Genomic DNA, 13,725 nt, shown 5'->3' with positions numbered 1-13,725 from the left:
TAACTCAGAATCCTCTCTCCAAGCTCTGAAATACATACATGCAAAAACATGGCTGAGCTGACAAAGACAGGACTTGTACCACATAAACTACCAGTTGGAAGACAAATCAACATTCCTACCTTGTAAGCTTAAATAAATTATAGCATATACTCTATCTTACTGCACTCCCTTAGCTAGTTCTTAACAGGTGTAACCTCGAGTGGTAATGCACAAGCAAGTTGGGTTGACTTGCCTTTCCTCGGTCACGATTAGCAATTCGGAGATCTTCCATATGGTGGCACTACAGAACATGAATCCAGGCCGGTGGACATTTTTCGGTTTGACTCATGCTGAAGTTCCATTCTTATGAAGTTCGGTTGCTGTTGTTTTGTGTACAGCCAACGGCTGCTGTTTGCATCATTATCTGGAAGTGCAGCTGTGCTGCTGATGCAGTGCCACAATTACCAATAAGCCGGTACTCATTTTGCCGACCTCAGACGGATTCTGGTGTTATTTCAACGGGGCTCAACAAGGGCTCAAACTCAAGACCTTAAGGTCTAAAGCCAGCCACCGGCCTTTCACCGTTGAGCCAACACCAGGCTTATGAAGTTGGGTTCCTTGTGAGGATTCAAACCTGTGCTCGTATCGTCCAATGCTTTTGAGGATGATTGAACCTGTGACGCTATTTCATTAAATTAGCGAATAACAAATGGCGCTGCAGGATGATGCCGTTTACTTTGGAGTCATCTATATGTTAAGTAGGCCCTACGTAAAATGAGGAATTTATGACCGATCTCTCTCCTCTCTCCCCATCCCCATCTCTCATCTCATTTTGATTGAGCTGGCATATGCAGCTTAACTGTACTCCGCCAACTTTATATTGTGTGAGGTGACTGAGCTAGCACGCAACAGTAGAAATAATAATGAAAATTCTTCAATTTATCTTTGAATGTGTCTAATGAGCTTCTTGTTTCCATTGCGGTATCTAATTGGTTCCAATCAACAATTGTTGGTTTTTGGGACGAAGCTAACCCCGTACGTCTTTCTTGACCAATCGTCTCCTTAATTTGTGGCAATTCCCTCTTGTTGACCTGTTATTCCGTGTAAGTTGTCGCACACTTTCCATTTTGATTCCAATTTGTCCGTTGACGATTCGATACATCAAGTGGGGCCTAGAGTCTCTCCTCCTCCTCTTGAGTGTTTCCTACCCTTGGACTTTCAGCATTTCAAAAACTCTACCTTTATGTTCATAATCGTTCATATGGAAACGAGCGGCTTTCCTCTGGATAGCGTCTCGCTTCTGGATGTCTCCATTGTGGTGCGGGTCCTATGCAGGGGCGAGTGTACTCCAAAATTAGTCTAACTATGGCGTTGTTTATGCTTTCTCTTTCATATTTCCTTGTGGTTGATCAAAGTTTCCGTTTCAGAAAGCCTATAGTTCCTGACTCACTTTGGATGCTACTCTTGTGAGTTGAGTATCCCATCTTAGCTTGATGACGATTTCAACCCCCAAGTATGTGTAGGAGGATACTTCCTCGAGGAGCTGGCCACAAAAGGTATACTGTGGCAGACACGATGGCTCGCTGGCGCGGTGACATCATTCCGCGCACCAAGAGGGTGTCGGCCACGCCCGAGGGGTAGGCATGGCCTCGGGATATACACGGGGTGCGCAGCCCCGAGCACTTCAGTGCTACAGTTTGAGCGATTGAATAAAGACTCTTTTGACCCTACTCGTTGTGGCTTACCTTCGTTGGCAAACAAGTTGCGTGCGGAGCACCACGCTACATTGGTGACCCCTTTTGTTTCAGCCGTCGCTGACCACAGAATGCGCCATGGGCAACAACGCGGTAGCGGTGAAGCTCCCTGAGTTTTGGGAAGCTCAGGCCGAAGTATGGTTCGTGCAGGCCGAGGCACAGTTCCAACTTTGAGGCGTAACGGCGGATGAGATGCGTTATTACCACGTCATCGCCGCCCTCGGGCCCGGCACAGCCGCCCGAGTCGTGTCCGTCCTGCGGAACCCACTGGCCGACCACAGGTACGAGGCGCTCAAGCGTCTCCTCATCGCCACGTTCGGCCTCACGGAGTGCGAGCGGGCCGACCGCCTCCTGGACCTTCCCGAACTCGGCGACACACGACCATCTGTCCAGATGGACGACATGCTTTCGCTGCTGGGTGACAAAGCCCCGGATTTTTTATTCCGGGCGCTCTTTCTACGCCAGCTACCGGCACAGGTACGCCTCGCGTTGGCCGGTTCTAAAATAAAGGAACCCCGCGCTCTGGCCGTCGAGGCCGACAAGTTTTTCGCGGCTTGTGACACGCGGGCGAGAGTCGGTGCGGCCGTCGCGGATCCCGAGGCTGATGCTGATGCACACCTCATGGATCCCGAGGCTGATGCCGATGCACACCTCGTGGCCGCCGCCACGCCCCGCCCACCACCACCGCGAAAGCCACGGCCTCCGCCTCCGCCGCAAACCTGGTGCCGTTTCCACGCCAGGTTTGGCCACAAGGCTAGGAATTGTTGCCCGTCGTGCTCGTTTGGCAAGTCGGGAAACTCCCGGGCCGGCGCTCGGTAGCGGCTTTGAGCGTCGGCCTTTCCGGCAGCCTCCTTTTTGTCATGGACACCTTGTCCGGGCGTCGCTTCCTCTGCGACACAAGCGCACAGGTGAGCGTTATCCCCGCCTCCACGTCCGACAAGCGAACCGCGGGCCGGGGCCCCGCGTTGCTTGCAGCCAACGGTACACCCATACGCACATTCGGGAAGCGCTGCCTCTCCCTGCGGTTTGGAGGGCAACGCTTTCAATGGACGTTCGTAACCGCCAGCATGCCCATGGCATTGCTCGGTGCGGACTTCCTATGTGCAAATGGGTTGTTGGTGGACGTGAAGAACAGACGCCTCATCCAGGCCGAAACGTTCAGCTCGCTTGCTTGCACGCTGAGCAGTTCGTTGCGCAGCTCCCTGAGCGGCTCACCGAGCGGCTCGCCAAGCGGCTTGCTGAGCGGTTCGGTCCCGGCGAGGTTGGTCTGTATGCTTCCGGCAGCGGACGAGTTCACCCGCCTCCTCGCCAGCTTCCCGGCCCTCACGCGGCCCACCTTCTCAGCGGTGGCCGTCAAGCACGGGGTGGAGCATCACATCCCCACCGTCGGGCCACCGGTCTACACCCGGGCACGCCGACTCGAGCCGACGAAGCTCGCGGTGGCGAAGGCGGAGTTCGCTACGCTGGAGCGGCTGGGCATCGTACGGCGCTCCAAGAGCGCTTGGGCGTCGCCACTGCACATCGTGCCGAAGCCCGGCGGGGGATGGCGGCCGTGCGGAGACTACCGCCGCTTCAACGATGCCACCACCCCCGACCGCTACCCGGTCCCTCACATTCAGGACTTTTCCGCCCGGTTGGCGAAAATGTCCTTCTTTTCAAAGGTGGACCTCATCCGCGGATACCACCAGGTCCCCGTCAGGTCGGAGGACATACCGAAGGCGGCCATCATTACACCATTCGGCGTCTTCGAGTTTCTTCGGATGCCCTTCGGGTTGAAGAATGCGGCTCAGGTGTTCCAACGGTTGATGGACAGCGTCTTGCGCGACTTAGATTGCGTTTACGTCTACCTGGACGACATCCTTGTCGCAAGCGCGTCCCGCGAAGAGCACCTCCGCCACCTCCGCACGCTCTTCGAACGCCTGGGCCAGCATGGCCTGATCGTAAACCCGCCAAGTGCCGGTTCGGCGTCGCCGAAATCGACTTTTTGGGGCACCGCGTCACCAGGCACACGGCCACTCCCTTACCGGAAAAGGTGGAGGCGGTCAAGGGGTTTCCGCGCCCCCGCACGATCAGGGGGCTCCAGGGGTTCCTGGGCATGGTGAACTTTAACCACCGTTTCCTGCCCCGCGTCGCCCAGCTCCTGCGCCCCCTGCACGAGGCCCTCCGGGGGAAGCCGGGCAAAGGTGACGTTGTTTGGACGGAGCAGATGGACGTGGCGTTCACGGGTGCGAAGCTCGCCTTGGCTAACGCCACCATGCTCGCGCACCCGGTGCTCGATGCACCGATCGCCCTCACCACCGACGCGTCAGACTACGTGGTGGGCGCGGTGCACGAGCAATGGGTGCGTGGCGCTTGGCAACCGCTAGCGTTTTTCAGCCGGCAGCTTCGCCCGCACGAACGCCGGTACAGCACCTTCGACCGCTAGTTGCTCGGGCTCCACCTGGCGGTCCGACACTTCCGCCATCTGCTCGAGGGCCGTTCGTTCACGGCCTTCGTCGACCACAAGCCCCTGGTCTTCACGATGGCCAAGGTCGCCGAGCCATGGTCGGCCCGGCAGCAGCGTCACCTCTCGGCCGTGTCCGAGTACACGACGGACATCCGGCATGTTGCGGGAAAGGACAACCCGGTGGCGGATTGCCTTTCCCGGTCCGTCGCCCACGCGGTCCACCTCGGGATCGACTATGCCTGGTTGGCGGCGGACCAGACCGCCGACCCCGACGTCCAGGCCTTGCGGACCGCCGTCACGGGCCTCCGCGTCACCGAGGTGCCGTTCGACGGCGCGGGCACGGCCCTCTTGTGCGACGTCTCCCTCGGGCGGCCTCGCCCCATCGTGCCTGCGGGCTGGCAGCGCCGGGTTTTTGACGCCATCCACGACCTGTCCCACCTGGGCATGAAGGCCTCCCAGAGGCTGGTCGCCGACAAGTTCGTCTGGCATGGCCTCTGGAAGGCCGTCCGCGATTGGAGCAGGATGTGCCTCGCGTGCCAGCGCGCGAAGGTGCACCGCCACACCCAGGCCCTGTTGGCCCCGTTCACGGTGCCCAAACGTCGGTTCGACCCCGTTCACGTGGACTTGGTGGGACCTCTGCCCCCCTCGCGGGGTTTCACCCACGTCCTCACCATGGTGGACCGCACCACCCGGTGGCCGGAGGTCGTGCCTTTGGCGGCGACGATGGCGGCGGACGTCGCGCAGGCGTTCATCGCCACCTGGGTTGCCCGGTTCGGCGCCCCCTCGGACATCTCATCCGACCGCGGCCCCCAGTTCACCTCGGAGCTCTGGGGGGCGGTCGCGCAGGGGCTCGGCGTCCAGCTGCACCGCACCACGGCCTACCACCCCCAGGCCAACGGCCTGTGCGAGCGCTTCCACCGCTCCTTGAAGGCCGCGCTCCGAGCCACCCTCCGCGACGGCGGCTGGGTCGACAGGCTCCCCTGGGTCCTGCTGGGCCTCTGGACGGCGCCCAAGGACGACCTGCGCGCATCCGCGGCGGAGTTGGTCTTCGGACAACTGCTGCGGGTGCCGGTGAGTTCCTACTCGACTCCAGGTCACCATGGTCCGCGGCGCAGCAGTGCTCCGCACTGCAGGAGACCGCCCGGAGGTTCGCCCCGGTGCCGACGGCACACCACGGGTGCCCGCCAACGCACGTCACCCCGGAGCTTCGCACGGCGGAGTACGTGTTCGTCCGCCACGACGCCCACCGGACACCGCTGCGGCCCCCTTATGACGGGCCCTTCCGCGTGCTGGAGACCGGGGCGAAACACTTCACCCTCGACATCGGCGGTACTCCTGACCACGTTTCCGTGGACCGCCTCAAGCCGGCCCACCTCGACGTGGACCACCCCCGCCAGTGGCTCGGCCCCCGCGTCGGGGCCGCCCCCCGGCGAGCGGACCTCCGGCACCGCCCAGCCCCGCCGGCACGCCCCCCCCCCCCCGGTCCTGCACCCATCCCAGGTGCTGCCGGGGGCATCCCAGATGACATCCCGGCATCCCAGACGCCACCAGCCGCCAGAGGGCGCTTCGGCCGGGTCATCCGTTTGCCCCGCAAACTGACCCTTCAGGTGCGCGGGAATTCTGGGGGGCACGTGTGGTGGACACAATGGCTCGCTGGCGCGGTGACATCATTCCGCGCACCAAGAGGGTGTCGGCCACGTCCGAGGGGTAGGCGTGGCCTCGGGATATACATGGGGCGCGCAGCCCCGAGCACTTCAGTGCTACAGTTTGAGCTATTGAATAAAGACTCTTTTGACCCTACTCGTTGTGGCTTACCTTCGTTGGCAAACAAGTTGCGTGCATAGCACCACGCTACAATACTTCCTTTTTTTGGTTGGGTCTTGGGTTGGAAAATCTTCATGAATGCACATTTGGTTGGGTTGAAGGACATTGACCATCTGTCTTTCTACACCCCCCAGCCTTCTCAGGTCTTTTTGAAGAACCTCAAAGTTTTTCTTTGAAGCTCCTGAGGTGTCGATCATGCAATTGTCAGCAAACAGGCCAAGTCTGGCAGGTCGTTGATGGAGACAAACTCTAATGGTAAAGTTACATTTCCCGGGGGAACTCCCGAGCTGACTGGTATTGACTGAGTGAAAGCCGATACGCAGGACCGATTGTGTGCTTGAGGTAAGAAAGTGCCTTATCCATGTGATAATGGATCCTCGAATGTGATATACTCGTAGTTTGGCGAGAAGTCTCTTGTGCGGATCTCTCAAAACATCCTCCTTTTCTTCCACCTCCTCCTGCCCCTCCCCAACCACTTACTACTTTATCTTCCAAAACGTCAAAACATTTCCTCTCAAACTCCCTTTACCTATCTTTCCCTCACAAATCGACCACACTTTGCTTCCCTTTCCCAATTAAATTTTAGAACGTTAGTGCCAACATAACCCCATGCCACATATATATACGTTTCCATATATATATATATATATATATATATATATATATATATATATATATATATATATATATATATTATAATAATAATAATAATAATAATTATTATTATTATTATTATAATAGAGCAAACGTCTATGGTTATGTTTGTTTGGTTATATGCGACCAAAACGTCTTCTTCTTTTTCTTCAAAAAAATTAACATCTAAAGCACAGTCCGTGAACTCTTAATTACGTTTAGACTGCTGAGACCCTCAGACCGTTGACGACCCTTTAAGTCCCCTAAGACTACCAAGACCATGAAGACCCCAAAGTCCCCAAAGACACAAAACACCCCAAAGACCCAAAATACCCTTGAAGGCCCCGAGGCTCCAAAATACGTAAATGGCCCCGAAGACTCTGAAGTCCCAAAACACCCCAAGACCCAAAATACCCTAAAAGGCCCAGAGGACCCAAAAGACCCCGAAGACCCCAAAGGAGCAAATATCATATGTAAACGGAGGTGGTTTGATCGAGCGGAAGGAACGAGGTCAGAATACCTTAAAAGTATTAAATTGCTTATTTAAGTTGTGATTTTTACAGCTTTTGAGGCTGTTTGAAGATGATTAAAGGAATGTTATTCGAATATTTCCTTTTGGAGAATTGCTCAAAGAAATCCGCAATGAGGGAAACTCGTGTGAGCTCCATGTGACATTGAACGGAGGGATGGCGACGGTACAGAGATGGAAAGAAAGCACAAACGGTGGGATGGATCAGAAGGGCCTGTCCTCCACGAGGTCCGCCTTTCCGACATATATAGCGCGCAATTCAGCCACTTGATCTGCGTAGTGGCCTGTCACGACCTCGTAGTCTGGTGTGGTGAAAGGTTCCCACCCTTGTGGAACTGTTTGTTTTCATGCGATGGAGGGGGTCTTTTGAGTTCTCTGGGTCTTTTCGATCGTCGGGGACTTTTGGGTTCTCGGGGACTTTTGGGTATTTTTGGTCCTCGGGGATTTTTGCGACTGCTGGGTCTTTTTGATCCTTGGGGTCTTTTGGGTCCTCAGGGACTTTTGGGTAATTTGGGTCCCCGGGGATTTATGGGTCTTTGGGAAATTTAGCGTCTACTGGATATTTTGGGTTCTCGGGGTCTTTTGTGTAATCTGGGTCTTACAGGTCCTCAAGGACTTTTGGGTCATCTGGGTCTTTTGGGTCTTTGAGGACTTTTGGGTCATTTTGGTATTTTGGGTCCTCAGGGACTTGGGGTCCTCTGGGTCTTTAAGGGCCTTTTGGGTCTTAAGGATCTTAGGGGTCTCATACCCACACCTGATCTCTGTAATACCGGCACCTGATCTCTGTCATACTGGCACCTGATCTCTGTAATACCGGCACCTGATCTCTGTCATACCGGCACCTGATCTCTGTAATACCGGCACCTGATCTCTGTAATACCGGCTCCTGATCTCTGCAATACCGGCACCTGATCTCTGTCATACCGGCACCTGATCTCTGTAATACAGGCACCTGATCTCTGTCATACCGGCACCTGATCTCTGTCATACCGGCACCTGATCTCTGTCATACAGGCACCTGATCTCTGTCATACCGGCACCTGATCTCTGTCATACTGGCACCTGATCTCTGTCATACTGGCACCTGATCTCTGTCATACCGGAACCTGATCTCTGTCATACCGGCACCTGATCCCTGTAATACCGGCACCTGATCTCTGTTATACTGGCTCCTGATCTCTGTAATACCGGCACCTGATCTCTGTCACACCGGCACCTGATCTCTGTAATACAGGCATCTGATCTCTGTCATACCGGCACCTGATCTCTGTAATACCGGCACCTGATCTCTGTAATACATGCACCTGATCTCTGTAATACCGGCACCTGATCTCTGTCATACCGGCACCTGATCTCTGTAATACCGGCACCTGATCTCTGTAATACCGGCACCTGATCTCTGTAATACCGGCACCTGATCTCTGTAATACCGGCACCTGATCTCTGTAATACCGGCACCTGATCTCTGTAATACCGGCACCTGATCTCTGTAATACCGGCACCTGATCTCTGTAATACCGGCACCTGATCTCTGTAATACCGGCACCTCATCTCTGTAATACCGGCACCTCATCTCTGTAATACCGGCACCTGATCTCTGTAATACCGGCACCTGATCTCTGTCATACCAGCACCTGATCTCTGTAATGCTGGCACCTGATCTCTGTAATACCGGCACCTGATCTCTGTAATACCGGCACCTCATCTCTGTAATACCGGCACCTCATCTCTGTAATACCGGCACCTCATCTCTGTAATACCGGCACCTGATCTCTGTAATACCGGCACCTGATCTCTGTAATACCAGCACCTGATCTCTGTAATGCTGGCACCTGATCTCTGTAATACCAGCACCTGATCTCTGTAATGCTGGCACCGTCCGAACAAAAGAGATCAGTGGTGGAGACTGCACAAATATGTTGTCGGATTGGCGCACACTCGCATCCCCTGTTAACCGATAAGAATGGACAGGATTTGAATATTTACCCTCGCCGGTGGAGAGGGTATTGCATTTGAATCCGTCTGTTTGTCTGTTTGTATGTTTGTCCGCACAGAATAAATATGATTTTCTCTGCAACCGTTGGTCCAATTGACAGGAAATTTTCACCATAGGTGCAACTCCACCTGTATAATTTTTTAATGATAATTATGACGTCATAGGTCACGTGGTTTGGCCGCCATCTTAGAAAAACCGAAAAACTTTGCACCTCTATATCTCCGAAAGCGCTGAATAGAAAGAAATTGAGATGGCTCAATGTAAAGAACTCTCCATGGGGAATAAAATACGTTAATGGTGATGTCATAGGTGCCTCCATTATAACGTCATAATTCGACAAGTACAAAGCTTCATCCGATCAAGATGAAATTTATTGAGCATAATCTAGGAATAAATTAGTTGAGAAAAAAATAATGATGTCATCGGTCACGTGTTTTGGCCGCCATATTTGTTTTAACACAAAAGCCTTAAAAACCACTGAAAATACATCCCCGCTAGAGCTGGGGTTAGCCTTGCGGGCCCCATGACAATCATGGTTCCCTGTTTGAGGCAATATTTTTATTGCCGGATTGCATTCCTGACGCCAACCCTTAGTCGCCTCTTACGATGCGCAGGGATACAGTGAACCTATTCTAAATCTCGGTACATGCCGGGATCATTCATCCCAGCAAGCTGGTACTCAATTTGCCGACCTCGGAAGGATGACGGGCTGAGTCAACACCCCTGGCATTAATTCAGCGATCGACCTGGATTCGAACTCAGGATCCTAGGATCCCAAACCGGAACCCTAACCGCTTGAGAGATTGAGCCAAAACGATAATATATAGCACGATATTTCAAATAGTGGAGGACAGATTTTTGCAAAACTTGCTGGATGAGATGAGTAGGGGAGAAGAACAAGCCGATTCGATTTTGGTTCAAGTTTGGATTCAGATCCAGCTCATCAGTGGTGAACTGTTCAGCCTGGCGGAGGTATATGCGCTCCACCGAGTGGACATTCAGACATACAGAACAGAGGTGTATGCGCTCCACCGGAACACCCACTCTCAAACCCTGTCATCTCGCCCCACGCGCTCCCTCGCACCATCCTGCCTCTCTTTCTTCTCTCGATTTAGCGACTACATAATGGATAGCGATAGATTTGTGTTGGTGAACATGTGTGCCCCAAGCAAAAGCAAAGAGAAGCACGACGTGTTACTGCAATTGACTGAACTAATAAGGAATATTGGGTCGCAACATTTCATTTTAATATGGAGGGATTTTAATTTCACTCTAAATCTTGCGTTACATCGCAGTCGTGCTAAACCTCACCCTGAGTCAGCTAAGCCATTAGCAGAGGCTATCTGAGATGTTTGTTGGATGAGGCATGGGGCGTTAAGCACCCTAACACAAGTGAGGTTTCTCATGGCGTAAATGTGTTATGGAAATTGTCACGTCAGCGGGTTAGATGGGTTTTATGCTAATAGGCAGATGGCGAAGGAGATCTTGAGAACAAATGTTGTTCCCTCAGGGTTTTCAGACCACAGTCATAAAAGTTGGGGAGTATTCTTCACATAGGAAATTGAATACAGGTATTTTGAGTAATACGTAATTTCAAGAAGTGGCATGGCAGGAACTCGTTCGCAGGAGAGATAGTTTTGTACATCTGCGAACTTTATGGAGCAATGGTAAACAGAGCCGCGGCTCGTGTAAGAGCAATCACATTAACCACAAAAACATAAACGGACACATAAAACATATAATAAAGGGAACGGGAGATGAGAGGGGGAGAGAGGGAAGCACACAAGTACATCAACAGTAGAGAACAGGGACATTGGGAGATCTGTGGAAGGGAGACGACGGTGGGGGGTTGCGGGGGAGGTCCACGGTATAAAACAAATTGACACTACTAGGAATTTCAGGAAAGAAGTCGGATTTGAAAAAGGTGGATTTGTATTTGTATTAACGGGGGTAGAAAAGATCAAGGTTTTGGATGGGGGAAGATAAGAGATGGTGGTGAACAGCTGCTTTAAATAACTGGAGGGAGGAGTGGGATTTAAGAGAGTGTGGGAGTTTATTCCAGAGGACGGAGAAAAGAGGAATGGAAGAGTGAAGGTGAGCAGAGAGTGTTGATTTTGGCTGTGTTGAGGAAGAAATTGAGATCCTCACAAAGGCACGAGATATGTCAAGGGAGACAGCTCTGATTTCCTGTTTGGCATTGAGGACCTCCATCCATTGTTGAGACAGCAGAAGCAGCATGTCCAGAGTAGAATGACTTGGTCTGAATCCAAATTGATGATCAGAGATCAAGCCATTGGAGAAGAGTATGGATTTGATATCCGAAGCAATGATGGATTCCATGACCTGCTGATGATTGAGAGCAGGTTCATTGGTCTTTAGTTGCAAGGATCTGTTGTTGCACCTTTTTGTGTAAAGCGGTAATGTTTGCTGATTTCCAAGCTGATGGAAGATGACCTTGAGCAAAAGAGAGGGTGAAAAGAACAGAGAGAGGGTGACATAGAGCGGCAGAGCAGGATTTTAGGACCCGTGGGCTGATGCCGTCAGGTCCAGTTGCAGAATCAGAGTCGAGGGTTGACAGAAACTTCTCCACCTTGTCAGGAGAGAAGGACACAGAGTCCAGGAGCAGCTGGGTACGACTGGGTACGGTGGGTACAGAGAGCGATGGGTTTTCTGCCAGCAATTCCAAATGTTTAGTTCAAATCGAGGAAGAATAGGGAAACAGCTTTCGGAAAGAGAGATGACGAATCTTCAGGGAAACCGGGTCTGCATGTAACAGAGGAATAAGCTGTTGGTGGAGAAAGAGGCACTTCTGAAAGACATTGTAAATTATCAGGCCATGGGTTCTTTGATTAGACTTATGATTTATCACATGTACAAGTGAGATACACCCATTAAGTATTCTTTTTTATTTGGAAAAGGATTGTGTGCCTCAAAAGTACATGGGGTGTCTTGTGAAGCCAGGAGCAAACATTCGTGTTTGGCAAAGCCAGATAGAGGGGGTTACATGTCATAATTTCACCAAATAATTTTTCAATGAGGAATTGAATTGCTCTTGAATTAATCATGAAATTTTTTTCAATGTGCAGGAGAATGCGATGGAATATTTTACAGTGGAGCTGGGCCTCAGCTAAGAGGTGAGCATAAAATGAAGATTGAAACTCGTTTGATGTGGATGAACGTTAACACTCACTCATGTCTGGCTACTGGAACACCAAGTCTGGATGGCATCCCAATACAGCTCTACAAGACTTCCTGGACCCTTGTAGGCCTCTTTTTGCTTAGGGTGCTCAAATAAATTGTTAAATGTGGTGAACTTCCCCTCACCTGCCACAGAGCATCCGAAAAAAGGAGATCCGCAGCTCATCACGAGATTTTTTTTTCCACATAGTCTAAGGCTCGTAATGGAACTACCACACGCCCGTGCACACACGGACGTATTGACGAGATAAATATTTAACACGGCCACTGAGCTTGGTGGAAGTGCCGTCACTTCCCAGGATACTCGAGGTACCAGCGACGTCAAAACATTGGCGCCGCTTTTCTCACCGCACTTAGTGGGGCATTTCCTCAGGAGGAATTTCCTCCTCCCCATGGATGCCAACCAATGGGGATTCTCCATGCTCTGTCCTTTAGAATGCTGAACGTCGAGGAAGCAGCACATACCATTTTTTTAGTGTTTGGAATGATTCAAACCGGTCCAGTCCGGATGGGTGATTTTTTTTAAAGAGACACCATCTCCTTACTGGATAGCAGTTGGCTCCCTTTGGGAGCTCATCCGCCCTTTGCCAGGTGTTGTTTTTGGTTCAGGCAAAGTGTCACTGGTACCCTTCCCACTAGCAAAGCCAGTGAGGGTTGTCGGTGTTGTCACCATGCGGCAGGTGGCACCGGGTTACGTGTTACCAGTGGCAGTCCCAATTGACTGATTTGGCAGCCAGTTTCACTTGTAACAGTTGAATACAAGATTTTTTGCTGAAGCTAAATTGGTATGACAAATATCACCTTCTTTGGAATAATTGATACATACATGTATCAATACATGTTTTTTGTGTTAAGAGCTGTCAGATTCACGACAATGGTTTTTTTGGTCTGAATCTATGGTATGTGTGTAAAATAGAGAATGAAGAAATGGGGTTAGTTTTTCTTCAACAGGAAAATGCGTTTGACTGGGTTCATCACACACTTATTTAGAGTTTTGCAAAAACTTGGTTTAGTTGGTGGGTTTGTTTCCTACATTTTCCTCTTTTATCAGCAAATTGTATTCAGTAATAGAACTAACCATAAAGAGCAATCAGAGATTACAGACCCTAGCCAGGACGTGTTTTTAGTGGTTTTTAAGGCTTTTTTATTGAAACAAATATGGCGGCCGAACCACGTGACAGATGACGTCATAATTGTTTTTCTCTCGACCAATTTGGCCCGAGATGACACTCAAGAAATTTCATCCTGATCGGATTAAGTTTTGTACTTGTCGAATTATGACGTCATAATCGAGGCACCTCTGACATCATCACTAACATATTTTATTCCCCATGGTGAGTTCTTTAGAATGAGCCATGTCAGGTTT

At 51.5% G+C, this 13,725-nt stretch overlaps 1 long non-coding RNA gene across 1 annotated transcript in view; it reads left to right on the top strand.

Annotated features, from left to right (window-relative positions):
* LOC144891281 (uncharacterized) overlaps window positions 1-13,725 on the top strand; it is a 426,767-nt gene that overhangs the window by 300,394 nt on the left and 112,648 nt on the right. The window lies entirely within an intron of this gene.

Source organism: Myxine glutinosa, chromosome 3 (genome assembly GCF_964187855.1).
Source record: "Myxine glutinosa chromosome 3, kmMyxGlut1.1, whole genome shotgun sequence".
In the NCBI taxonomy this organism is placed as follows: domain Eukaryota; kingdom Metazoa; phylum Chordata; class Myxini; order Myxiniformes; family Myxinidae; genus Myxine; species Myxine glutinosa.
The sequence above is the reverse complement of the archived record's forward strand: the minus strand, read 5'-3'. Positions and strand labels throughout refer to the sequence as shown.